Raw genomic sequence first — 12,607 nt, forward strand, 5'->3', positions numbered from 1 at the left:
GTAGAGAGGCACTGACTACCATTAGTCTTTCTTCATCTGATTTGCATTTCCTTTGTTTTCTCTCTGAAGCCATTCTTCCAGGTTTTTAAGGAACTCTTCATTCTCGTAATAACCAGAAGAACAGGAAAGTGTACCTACGGTGAGATTGACTTATGTTGACCACAAACCTAGTTATTTACTATTTGGCACTGGCAGAAACTCAAACATAGCACAGTCTCTCGGAAGATCATTTTAAAATACCTTCTGTACCTTCCATACTTCCTGGAGCTAGGGTTCTGTGAATTCTGTTGTTTCTGTGCCTAACTCTCTTGTTTTATTGCATGGAAAACCTTTGAGCCACAGTGGGGCTTATGTCTGTACTGGGAGCTGGGCCTTGCTGGGAGGAGATACTAACTTGCTCAGTAAGCTTTAGTCCCTACCTAGAAGATTCCTGTCGATTTCCTAATGTAAAGAGAAGCTGCTCCCTAATGCTATCTGTTCAAAGGTCATCCAAAAATCCATTTCTATCTCTTCCTCATTTGTTCCTACTTTAAATTCCCCTCCCCGTCATCAAACTTCAGGCCCTCTCCTGTTCCAATGTTACTGCTCTGCTTCAGAATCTTCTGATTACATTGAGCCACAGAACACTGCAGTACCTACAAATCAGTGAGATCCATTGTTCATCAATTAGAAAACATTTATTAAGTACCTACTATATACCAGGCACTGTACTGAGCAATGGGAATACAAAGACAAAAATGAAATAGTCTCTACCCTCAAGGAGCTCATATTCTAATGGAGAGACATGTATATATGTATATGTAAAGTATAAATATGAATCGAATTCAAGGTAGTTTAAGAGATCAGTCTAGAAAGCTATATAGAGAGGAAAAAAAGAGAAGGGTATAAAGAATTCATATTGACTAGTCACTGACATGGTGTTTCATGGGTAACCTACTGATTTAGTCTTTCAATGTACATTTCTTGGACAGGTACTGCCATGGGGCTATGAGCGGGACCTAGAATTAAATGGGAAGAGATCACAATGGAATTTGGGAATTTCTGCAATGTTTTCAATGATTGCCAGCTTATCCTTCCCCACCACAACCCTATCCCATATGTTTAATCAATATTCTCCTAGTAATGCTACATGACGATGACTATTGACAAGAAACCTACCAACATTTTAGCTAACCCAAAAGACAATGGAAAGATGCTTTGTGAGTTGACTACAGAATATTACTCAGATACCCTCAGCAAGAATATAAATGATGGGAAAAGAAGGTGAACTGGTCTTGCAGCAAGAATGAGGGTTAAAAGTAGATGAAGTTCTACCCTAACTTTCACAAAATATTAAAGGGACTGGATGAAAACCTCCAGAATTCGAGGGGGGGGTTCCTCTATGGAGCACCTCTGGGTAAAAATCTCCCAAGATGAGAAGACTTGGAAATCTGACAGTCTGCACAGATGGATAGACTGCCCACATCAATGAGATCACAGATCCGTCAAAGTATCAAAGCAAGCAATTTTGTGTCCATGTAATTACCAGATATGAAAGGGCAAGAATGAGGTCTCCTGAAAATGAAAAACTAGATGTGGTCCAAGGCAGAGAATTTTCTGATTGGGCAGACCAACATCACGCTGGCCCAAATGATTGTAGGCTCTATCTCTTTTAGCAGCCATGTGGAATTTCTTCATCATCCTAGAAGATGGAGCAAATGAGTGGTTAGGTAATAAGTAAGCGCTTCTGGCTGAATGAGAAGGCCCAGGAGAAATAATCCATCCACTCTCACTCTCCATTGTCTCTGGAAAATGTGAGTCATGCTTTATTTCACTCCCTAATTTCCAGACATCTCCTCCACAGACTCAAACGGCCTTGTCACAGTGAGAATGTCTTTTCGTCTTTATCCTCCCTCTCTCCTTCCTCTAACTCTCTGCAGTACTGGAATCATAAATATGATAATATCAATTCTGTTATCATGCCTCAATGGCCTCACTCACCACCCCAGTGACTTTCTGGACCAAAATGTTCCTCCCTGACTCTCCTATGTATGTTGTACCTTCCATTAGAATATAAGCTTGCAACAGAATGTAAGTTCCTTGAGGGAGGGGACTGTCTTTGCTTTCATATTTATATTCACAGTATATGGCACACCACAAGCACTTAGTAAATGTTCATTCATTCCGTCACTCACTGGGGAATGTGAGGCACTTAAGGGAAGGCTACCTGGGTTTGGACACCTGTCTAAGATCCCAAAGCCACAGCTAACTCTAAAGGGATCTAATTTCAAGTTAGAGTTAAAAATTGAATTAGCTCTATTCTTCTGAAGGAAACATGGATTCCTGTGTAAATTTTATGGTTAGTGAGAAAGATACTAAAACATACCTAGTTTCCACCTCTTTCAATTTTGTTCTAATTGCATTTTGTATTTAAATAGATTGGCAATTGTAGCTAATTCTTACTCGCAGTTACTTTGATGAGACATTCTATTTCCAAACATATCCAAATGGAAATGTTAATTTTCTTCCCAGTTAACCACAATTTAAGGGATTCTGACTTTGAACCACAAAGCTATAACCAAAATATCACCATTTCTCAGTCTTTGCTCCTTTTGTACCATATGTCTGAAACGCCTTCCTTCCCATCACCTTTGGAAATCTAACTCAAAGGTCACCTCCTCCATAGAATTTCATTAATTCCTGTCGTCGATGAGAACTTTCCCCTCAGATATCATTTACACCTCTCTGATATACTTTGCTATTGTTGTAAATTAGAGTACTTTCTATATTTGTCTTATTCTTCTGTTTAAATTATAAGGATCTGTATCAAATTTATTTTGTATCTCCCCCAGTAGCCAGTGGTGCTCTGCACATAGTAGGTACTTAATAACTGCTGAGTTGAACTGAACAAAAAAGTAGCCTCTTGTGTGCTGACCTTTCACATTCCATTGTAGGGGAAAGGGGTCTAACCATATCTATACTAATTAATATAATTAGTGAAATGGTCATAGTAAGATTTTTAAGAGTATTAAAAAGGTCTATTTTTCTCATATATATGTATATTTATGAACATGTTTTATTGGGTCAAGAAGAGAATAGCAGTTGGCCAAGTAAAAAAGCTAGTCACACCTCTGGGGAAATTTCAGTAGTCCAATGATAGTGCAGTATAGTAATGTTGTTGTACAGTCATTTTTCAGTTTTGTCTGACTCTTTGTGACCCCATTTGGGGTTTTCCTGGCAAAGATACTGCCATATCTTTCTCCAGTGCATTTTCCAGATGAGGAAACTGAGGCAAACAGAGTTAAGTGACTTGCCTAGAGTCACACAGCTAGTAAGCGTCTGAGGCCAGATTTGAACTCAGGAAGATGAGTCTTCCTGACTCCAGGCTCAGTACTCCATCCACTGAGCCACCTAGGCACAGTTGACTTCTATAACTGAATGACTCTAAAATTGGGAGCCGAGGATTCCAGTTCCAGAGTTGGAACTAATGGACCTCAACACCATTGGGCCCACTCTTGCCAAGGATCTGCAAGGATCTGGGACATAGTATGCCCCAGGCTTCTTAGGGGCAGGGGGAGGGGAGGAGGCAGAAAGAGAATGTTTGTACCAATTGTTCCCGTTATATGATCTTAGTAAATATCATTACTAATAGTCAATTAAATGGGCTGACTGAATATTAATGGCAAGCACACCAGTATGGGTTTGTGAGTGACAATGAAAAAAGCCAAGGTTTCCTCTTAGAACACCGAGGAGCAGAAGTCAACCAATCCTCTGAGGACCCTATCCTGTGAGTCTGAGTCTTAGTTATGCTCAGCCTGGATTTCCTTTCCTCAAACCTGACCTATTAGACATGAAAAATGTCTCTCCTCCCCTCCCTCCTCCATCACCCCTCCCCAAGCTATTAGAGTGTGAGTAGATATATCAGCACAAGTGACATTCTGCAGGAGGTAGAATGGCAGCCCCCAAAGCAACTTGTAAACTCAATGGTGCTGAGTCAGCACTTAAAGATGACAAACAGTCAGCATTTGGCTGGTCATTTTCCACTGTTAATGCAGCTGATTGTTCACTCCATTGTCCATTCTCCAAAATGATGGCTGAGATTATATCCCCATAGATCTGGGCTCGTGGTTAGATTTTGATCCAGGGAAGGTTGTTTCTATTCTCAGCTTGGATGGAGCGGCTTAGAAACTGTTTCTCAAATTTGGATGGATGGAGTGCGGTGATGGGCAAAGGAATTCCCTCTAAACAGGCAGAGCCACAGGTCAGTTTCTTTTTTGGCTTCCAATTTCCACTTTGAGATGGGATGTATATCATAAATCACAGAACATTTGAACTTAAGGGGACCTTTGTTGTTGTTGCTGTTGTTTGGTTGTTTCAGTTGTGTCTGACTTTTTGTGACCCCATCTGGGGTTTCCTTGGCAAAGATATTGGAGTGGTTTGCCATTTCCTTCTCTAGCTCATTTTAAAGATGAGAAACTGAGGCAAAAAGGGTTTAGTGACTTGTCCAGGGTAACACAGCTACTAAGTGTCTGAGGTCAGATTTGAACTCAGGAAGATGAGTCTTCCTGACTCCAGATCAGGCACTCTGTCCACTGACCCACCTTACAGGGTCCTTAGAGAATATCTAATTAAGTACTTTGTTTTATAGCTTAGTAAAATGAGACTGAGAGAGAGGAAGAAGGCAAACAGAAAATTCATTGCCGGGGCAAGACTAGAATCCAAGTCTCTTAACTCCCAAAGCAACAATTTTTCTATAATAAGCACATTTCTCCTCAGAGAGTTTCTTTTCTAATCTATTCTGCAAAGGGCTCCTTCCCTACACTGAGATGATCAGAAATGGTTGATTTAATTAGCCACTATCATAGCAGAACCATATCACTTTCTCATTTAAAACAAATTAAACAATGACAAAATGAAAGACTGTTGAAGTGACAGACGTAGAGGATGGGGCCTGTTGGCGTCGTCTAAAGAGCTGTCCCAGAAGCAAATAAGAGGAGACAGTTGCTTACAAAAGCTTCTCATTTAAAAACCAAAAGCAAAACCAAAACCACCTATGACCAGAGTCCTCGAATGAGAGCCTGTAGAATTAAGTTCTAGCCCAGGCTCTGCTACCAACCAAAGGTATGACCTTGGAGAAGTCACTTCCATTCACTAGATCTCAGTTTCTTCATCTGTAAAATGAGCTGGAGAAGGAAATGGCAAAATACTCCAATATCTCTGTCAAGAAAACCCCAAATAAGGTCACAAAAAGTTGGACACAACTTTAAAATGGCTGAACAGAAACATCACCAACAAAGACCTCTATGAAGGCAATGGCCAGCCCAGTTCCAGAGGGATCAAGATGAAACATCCTATCCACCTCCTGACAAAGAAGAGACAGACTTAGGGTGCAAATCAAGGCATATTTTTTGACATGGCCAACAAGGGAATTATGTTTGCTCTACTATTATTGCCATTATAAGAATTGGTTTTTTCCAATATTGGGGAGAGGTGGGAGGGGAGATAAAACAGACATTTTATTAACTTAAAAAATTAAATTATATCTAAAGCCTCTCAAAATAATATTGTCATAAATGCTAAAGCTCAGAAAGAGCTGAGGTTGGTAAGAAAAACTAAGGAAAACAAAAGATTTGGAGTTTTTGTTGTTGTTTTATTTTAATTTTGGCTGTACTAGGGTAATGAAGGCCCCATGGTGGTATGAATCTCTATTTGAGAAGGATGGGATGTTGCAACAATTTGGCTAGCAGCTGTTGTGGGGGGTGAAAGACCAACACAAGCCCAACAACAAGAACGCTGCCAGCACAGATTCTTTTGATCTGCTTTACTAAGGAAAGTAAGGAGTAGTAGTAATTAAGAAGAGACTTTTTGCTGTTCTTCTCTTAATTGCCTTTAATGATTCTGGTCTTTGAATGGGGCAGATAAAGTGGGATCTTTTTATCTTGGAGTATTTCTCAGCACTGAGACAGTTGGGAGTCATTGATTTGTATATGATGTGATACTGGTGATGGGGAACCATCCCACACCCAGCCTGGGTGAGGTCAGAGCCTTCAGGGCTCTGAACAGGACATAATTGAGAAGAGCTTGGCATTTGACTTTTGGGGCACACTCATGGGAGGAGCGTTGAGACTCTGGGCAAGCTTCAAACTGCCCCACAGCTTTGCAACCCAGATGTTGGTTCTTCTCTGGTAAATATGAATTGTGATTTGAATCAGAAGACAAGGTCTGGCTGTTGATGTTTGTAATTTCTGTTTGTATGCCTTGAAGTTCAGGTTACTGATCTTTTCCCCCTGAACTTTGATTGGTATTTGTATGTTTCATTAAACTGAGCTTGTTAACCCCTTAAAGTTACTTTCCTTAATAAAGCAGATCAAAGAACCTGTGTGGCAGCTTTCTGTGTGCAGTTGTTGGCAGGTCTTACACCCCTATAGCAGCTGCTAGCAGATTGTTGCTACATAACGTCAGGGGGTTTACAATCCTATTTCAATCCAACATACAGATATCATTCACTTAGTTCAGGGGAAAAAGCCAGCACCCCGAACTTCAGAGCAAATACAAACAAATTACAAGTATATATTATAAACAGACCAAATACAATTCATAGTTACCAAGAAACCATCAACATCTGGGTTGACGAGCCGGGAGGCTCTTAGAGTAGCTGCCCAGAGTCCCATGCCAATACTCCTCCAGGAGTGAGAGCCTCGAGAAAATAACTCTGTTATCTCTTTTTATACAGTCTTTGGATGTCATCAGACATCTGAGCGACCAGAACTTAGGCTCCTACTATTGGCTCTGATCTTAGCAACTCCCCTTAGGACCTTGAGGGCTTCACACCTCTCTCAAACTAGCCAACTAGTTTGCTAACCAGCCTGTGGCTTTGTACCTAGTCATAAAAGGGTGTGGGCCTGGGGTTTAGCACCTAGTAAGACTCAATCAAAGAGACAATTAATTTATCATTCTAAAACAGTAAGAAAGTCCCACCTTAGTTACCAATGCATGGGATAACAGTAACTAAAAGAAAGAGAATGCAGAGCTATTCAAACCTTATTTTGGCTCTATTTTCTTTACTAAGGTGAATGACTTGTGGACTGGAAGACAAAAGAAAAATGACCAATAGGGAGATATAACCCCAGACAAGTAAGAAGACACATATACACAGAGTACCTGGCTACTAGGTGGTAAAGGATAGAATTCTGGATTTGGAGTCAGGAAGGCCTGAGTTCAAATCCACACTTAGACATTTACTAGATGTCTGATCCTGGCCAAATCTCTTAATTTTTATCTATTTCAGTTTCTTCATCTGTAAAACATAGATAATAATAGAACCTACCACCTAGGGTTGTTACGAGTGTAAATTGAGATAGTATTTGTAAAGTGCTTTGTAAACCTCAAATTGCTATGTAAATGCTATTACCATTATTGTTATTATTATTATTAATTATTTCCAATTAATTAATTCCAATCATTTGGCCCAGGGGAACTATAGCCTCAGGTAGTAATAATAGCTAGCATTCATACAGCACCTACTGTATGCCAGGCACTACACTAAGCACTTTACAAATATTATCTCCTTTGATCTTCAAAGTAGGCACGTGTTATTATTATCCCAATTTTACAATTGAAGAAACTGAGAGAAAGGTTAAATGACTTGCCCAAAGTTACATAGCTAATTAATGTCTATGGCCAGATTTGAACTCAGGTCTTCCTGACTCCAGGCCTATCTATACTACCTAGCCATCTACAAGCACTAAAAGCACTGGCAGATGTAATAACTAAGCCCCTTCTAATGATACTTAAAAGATCATGGAAAATGAAAGAGATACAGCCAGAAACAGAGAAGGGAAATTTTTATAATTTTTCAAAAAGGAAGAAACTAAAGTCTGAAAAGTATAGGCCAGATGACAAGGTTATAAAACTGGCTGACAGAGTATAAGAGCCCCATTCACAGAGACAGAAAAGTTAGGAAAGGCAAATCTGGTCTTTTGATGTGTAGAGGAGAAGAATGAAGAACTTAGCTTCATAGATGTCAAGTTTGCAGGAAGGAGAAAGGGAGACAAAGAAAGGACAGGAGGGGGCCAAGCAACCATGTAGCAAGTCCAATAGCTGGTTGGAAATGCAGAACTGGCACTCTGAGAAGAGGCTGGGGGAATGTACGTAGATCTGAAAGCCATCGGCATAGAAGTGATTATTGAAGTCATGGCAATGAATGATGGAACCAAAAGGGAGAGCTGAAAGAGAGAAAATAAAGGTAACTAGGATAGAATCTTGGGTTGCAATCGCATTTAAGGTTCTGAAGCAGGATGAGAAACCATCAAAGCATTTCAGGGACGGATTGGTCAGGAAAGTAGGAGATAAACTAGAAAAGTGCTGGGTCATCAAAGCTAAGGGGGAAGATATCAAAAAGGAAGCGATAGTACATATATTCAAATAACATAGAAAAGGACAAAGACCGAAACACTGGCTTTTGATTTTAAGAATTAGAAGGGTTATTAGTGGCCTTGCAAAGAGTTATTTTAATAGAACAGTGGGAGCAGACGCCAGATTGTAAAAGGGTTGTGGAGTAAGTAGCTGGTGGGGAAGTAGAGGCAGTGAGGGGACAAAGTGGAAGGAGGAGTTGGATAAATTACAGAATTATGGCCTGGAAAATTACATCAAGGATTTTGGAGGGCAAAGGAGAAATGAGTTGTTTATAGGCAGTCTGAGAAGAGACAGTGGAGATGTAGTGATGGGAGGTGTGTGAGAGCGAGGGCACAGCTACTGATTCAAGGTCAGATTTTAAGGCCCCTTCCAGTCCTAACTCCTATGATTCTGTATCCTGACTATGGTATCTCCACTGAGATACTCTCCCTGGAGTCTCCCTAGAGCCTTGCCCTCTCCATCATCTATTTCCTGCATCTGCCTGGAGCTGTTGTTTTTCCTTTATTACCCTTTACCTGGGAGCATTTGTCTAACACTTGAGATTCCTCTCCATCAATTAGTGCTTATTAAGCTGTGAGAACTTTGATTTCCCCATCGGTTTCACTAGCGAACCTTCCCAAAGGCCCCCACAGGTTGACTCATATTACTTTCTCCATTTGACAGATGTTGAAGCTGAAGCCCAGTGTGGTTAGGCAGCTCCCTTCAAGGTCACAAAGTAAGTAATCAGCAGTGCTGACTTCAGCTGAGGTCCTCCTCCAAGATCCTATCCACCCACTGTGCAGTCTAGAAACTAGGGAAAGAGAAAACTTTTCATTTAAGACCCACTGTGTGGCTGGCTTTAGGCTAGATTTAAACAGCCCAATCACAGATCCCTCTGTGTCACCCTGTGCTTCTAAATCAGAATTCAGATTTGAAAGGATTTTAGGAAACAATCTACAACCCGCCTCATTTTAAAGATGAGGAAACTGAGGCCAGTGAAGTCTAAACGGTTTGTTCAGAATCACCTAGGTAGGAAGTAACAAAACTGGGTAGGAAGTAACAAGACTGGAATTTGAACCTAGGGGCTCTGATTCTAAACCCAGGGCTCTTTTCTCTACAATACACTTCCTGGTTAATGGGGACAGGCTGGGGGGTGGGGAGGGGAGATGTATCCACTTACACTAAGGATGAGCCTTCATTGAAAACTTGCTATGATTATTAGTGGTTTTCTCTAGAGTGTAATGTCCTCTGCTGCATTATTGATTCATCCTTTCTTAATTATCCCCTGGACTGATGGAATCACATCTCTTCTTTCCTTCCTCAGTATCACTCTTTGTGCATTCCTATCTCTCTACTTGGACTAATGTTACCCCACACCCACCTTTCTACTTAAAGGGCAAGCTGCCCTTCTACACCTAGGCAGATCCTCATGTCCCACCTTCTCTAAGAGGTCTAGCTTAAGCATCCCAACCAGTCCATAGAGATGATTTTCAGGAGTTCCTAATCTGTAACTTATTAGTGTGAGGAACTCCCAGGGAGCAAACTTCTACCAAAGCAGATCTGTATCTGCTCTGCAATGCATAGACCTAGAGAGTTTCCTGAAGAACGTGGTAATATAAAAGCTCTGTACAAATACTATCTCCTTCATTCCTCAAAACAACCTTGAGAGGGAGGGGATACCAATGTTCCCATTTTAGAGATAAGGAAACTGAAGCAAAGAGAAGTCAAGTCACTTAACTCACGCTGCTAGTATCCACCTGAGGCTAGATTTGAAGTCGGATCTTCCAGACACCAAGTCTAGCATTCTTTGTCCTGAGCCATCTAACTGCCCAAGTTTCCTGACTCAGAGGTCAACACTCTACGTGCCTTCACTCTTGAGATTACCTCTCATTTACACTGTCTGTACATTCTATTAGAATGTATTCAATCCTCAACCCCTTGCAATCTGGTATTTGTTTTCACTGTTCTATTCAAATAACTCTCTGCTAGGCCACAAATGATTTTCTAATTGCTAAAATCAACACCCCTCTTTTTTTGTCTTCATTCTTTTCACTTGATTATATGGACTATCCAGGGGTGGGGAACCTGTGGCCTCAAGGTCCTCAAGTGTTGCATTTTGATTGAGTCCAAGTTTTACAGAACAAATCCTTTTTTAAGGGGATTTGTTCTGTGAAGTTTGAATTCAGTAAATGGGCCGCACTTGAGGACCTAGATGGCCACATGCGGCCTCAAGTCCTAGGTTTCCCACCCTTTATTCCTTCCTGATACTCTCTTCTCCCCTAGCTTTAATGACACAGCATTTTTTTTTAGAGTTTGTCTCCTACTTCTCTGACCACTCCTTCTCTAAAATGTGAGCCTGATGAGGGGAGGAACAGTTTTTGCTTTTCTTTGTATCCTGGGTGCTCATCACAGTGGATGGCACATAGTAAATGCTTATGAAATGTTTGTTGAATAATTGACTATGCTGGGCTGCCTTATTCAAAGATGATAATGGCTGACAATTATAAAGTGTTTTATATACCTTTATTGGTTGTAAAGCACTTCACATATATTATCTCATGAGGGAGCTACCTAGCCAAAGATCATAGAAGATAGAACTAGAAGAACATAAGAGGTTGTCAACTCCAACCTTCTTGAAAGTTGAGGACTATGAGGCCTAAAAACTTTTCCTGTATCACATACGCAACAAACAAAAGAGCTAGGATTTGAATCCAAGCCCTTTGATTTCAAATCCAGTATTTTTTTTTCATTATGCTGTAACTATGCTTCTGGATCAAAGACCCAAGTAGCACAAGGCAACAAGAGCTTTACCCTAGTGCACCAATCTTCAAGAAGGGGGCTTCCTTTCCCCATGTCTTGCTATCAGATAAGGGACAATTCTTCCCATTTCATGTCGTTCCCCTTGGTGTGAGACTTTTGGAGCTCTTGGGTGGAAAGAAGACCACTTTGAGGACAAAGCACATACAGCAATGTCAGAGACTTAGGGGAAGGAAGGGTGTCCCACCTCCAGCTATCACCTGTCCCCTAGACAGCCTGGGCTGCTGCCCACAAAGTTTCCCATCGGTTTCATAGCCCTTGTTCAAAGCCTACCACTTCTCCAGTCCCTATCAGCCCCGCTGTACTGAGCTCGGATGGGCTACTCCCCTACCACCAGGCCTGAGGACAGGAGCTTCAATCCCCAGATCAATGGAAGAATCAGCAGTGATGATGCCTGGGACTGAGGTGTCTGGGGCCTCTGCCTCCCTATCTCAACCTTCACACGGAAATTTTCCCCAATTGCCAGAATGACTAGTTTCAGTTTCACTTTGCTGATGCACAACACATTCATTATATACTGTTCCCAATTAGTGAGTGATTGTATGTATTCCTACCATTCAAAGTTATAATTATGCAAAATATGTTAATAATACTGCATCAGATATTTATTTAAAAGACCACTAAAAAGCCCCTTCTCTCTCCCAACTGAGTTATGAGCTACTTGTTGCAAAAAGAAGAGACCTTTGAGATCACCCTGCCAAACCCCCTCATTTTATAAATGAGGAAAACTGACCCTCACAATGGCAGTGACTAATCCAAGCTCACACAACTCATGCGTGACTGATTCAGGACTGAAACCCAAGTTTTCTATCTGTAAGTTCACTGTGCTTTCCATGGTCCAATGTTCCCTTCCCAGGCAGTCCACTTGCCCTGTGCACTAAAAGATCAGGTCTAGAGACCCTCAGCAGAAGAAAGGAGGGAAAAATGCTGAAGTCTTGGCCAAGGGCAGACAGATGTCAAAAGGAGAAGGTGGGAGTAGGATGAGAAAAAATGAGAGTTCTGACAGGGGCCAGGGTACAGTTCCTCAGAGAGGGGAGGAGAAGCAGCCAGAATCTTAATGTATCTCTTGCTAAAAATATTTTTGGAGACGTCAGATTCATTATGTATTTGCTATTATTAGGCTGACTTTTAATATTCATCCTTTCATCTCCTGGGCTCCTGAATACAGGTTCAGAATGTCTCACATCCTATGCCAGCTGTAAGTCAGGCTGGGAATCTTACTGGGCATGACAGGGCTGCTTGTTAAAACACAAGGTTATAGAGGGGAAACATTCAGAATAGGAGACCCCCAGGCATATCCATTCTCCAGCCTGAGAAGCCAAGGCTTTTTGGCTTTGGGGAATGTCGGGTATTTTCCTACCTAAGAAACAATTGTGAATCATAGTATTGGTATCATTTAGACTTTCTTCTTTTGTGT

The sequence above is a fragment of the Trichosurus vulpecula genome, chromosome 1, assembly GCF_011100635.1.
Source record: "Trichosurus vulpecula isolate mTriVul1 chromosome 1, mTriVul1.pri, whole genome shotgun sequence".
Lineage (NCBI taxonomy): Eukaryota > Metazoa > Chordata > Mammalia > Diprotodontia > Phalangeridae > Trichosurus > Trichosurus vulpecula.